The sequence below is a fragment of the Lactuca virosa genome, chromosome 5 (genome assembly GCF_052849685.1).
Source record: "Lactuca virosa cultivar CGN04683 chromosome 5, Lactuca_virosa_CGN04683_v6, whole genome shotgun sequence".
Classification (NCBI taxonomy): Eukaryota; Viridiplantae; Streptophyta; class Magnoliopsida; order Asterales; family Asteraceae; genus Lactuca; species Lactuca virosa.
This window is the reverse complement of record NC_136430.1, coordinates 3,299,758-3,301,205: the sequence shown is the minus strand read 5'-3', so window position 1 is coordinate 3,301,205 and position 1,448 is coordinate 3,299,758. Positions and strand designations below refer to the sequence as shown.

The 1,448-nt window shown below is 42.1% G+C and overlaps 1 non-coding gene across 1 annotated transcript; it reads right to left on the bottom strand.

The window, feature by feature from the left end:
- Positions 1-828: 828 nt before the first annotated feature.
- On the bottom strand, positions 829-935 carry LOC145118330 (small nucleolar RNA R71). Its single transcript, XR_013713286.1, has one exon. It is a non-coding gene; the product is annotated as a small nucleolar RNA R71 (small nucleolar RNA).
- Between the last annotated feature and the right edge of the window lie 513 nt (positions 936-1,448).

Genomic DNA, 1,448 nt, shown 5'->3' with positions numbered 1-1,448 from the left:
TTCGTTTTTCTTTTTTGCTTGTTTTTCTACGACAACACGAGGTGGTAGCCTTTACCACGTCGTGGTGGACAGTCAGTAACCAATTTTTATTTAGTTTTTGTTCAGTTTTACGTTTTTATTTTGTTCATTTTGCAGGAGTTCATGACCAGAGGTTCCAACACACCTTTGGTACCACCATTTGAAGATCCAGAGTCAGCCCTTCACAAAAAGAAGGATAAGAACGTGAAAGACGATCAAACACCAAAGAAGACACCCTTACAAGAGTTCAAGTCAGTGTTCTCAAAGAAGTCGGGGAAGAAAACGGGAGAATCGAGTTCATATTCAAAAGACAAGAGCAAGATTGAAAGCTTAGATCAAATACCTATCCCAAACGAATCGGAATACGAGTCTGAGAACGATTTTGGACTACATACGAGCAAACCCGAAGATGACACAAGCAACGAAATGGCGAAAATTAAAGAAATGTCAATGGGAGCTTACAAGAAGCATATTCGAGAAGATGTTAGTACGGTATTAGTGCAACCCGCGATTCCTGCCACTGCCATATTCGAGTTGAAGGGACACATCCTTAATGCACTAAAGGATATTTCGTTTTATGGAAAGGATCATGAGGATACTTTTAAGCATCTAGATGAGGTCAATGACATTGCTGACTATTTCAATGTCCCAAATGTCAATAGAGATATTGTATTGCTGAGGATGCTACCAGTCACTTTCAAAGGAGCTGCAAAAGACTGGTTGAAAGAACTCCCACCTGGTACAATCACTACTTGGGATCAAATGTGTGAGCAGTTTCTAGACCAATTCTGCCCACCATCCAAGATTGCTAAACTCAAAAAGGCAATAGCCAACTTTGAGCAACAACCAGGGGAGTCACTATACGAGGCATGGGAGTGTTACAAAGGGTTGTTAAGGAATTGTCCTCAACATGATCTTAATGTTCAACAAGAGATGTCTATTTTCTATGATGGGGTCAATGTTATGACAAGGAAACTCCTTGATTCTCAAGGCCCATTGACAAGGAAAAACCGAAGGGAGGTCAAGGAGTTAGTTGAAGAATTCGCAAAACACTCTCGTGAGTACCACAACCCAAGACAAGATGGAGCAAAAGGCAGTGGGGGTGCACAGTCTGAAGAGATGGCTGTTATGATGGAAATGCTAAATACTATGGACCGGAGATTGACCCAAATGGACCAATCAATTCATGCAATAAGAGTTGGCTGTGAGAGATGCAGTGGGCCACACTTGACTAAGGATTGCCATTTGGATGAACATGGGAACAAGAAGGCTCAAGTTTGCTACTCGAGTGGGGACAAGTATGATGAATATTGGAGAAAACCAAAGAAGGAGTGGCTGCCATACGATGAGTACAAGAAATAGACGGAGGAAAAATACAGACAGACTGGCCGGGGCCTCTACCAAAAGGAGCAACCACCAGCTGAGAAAAA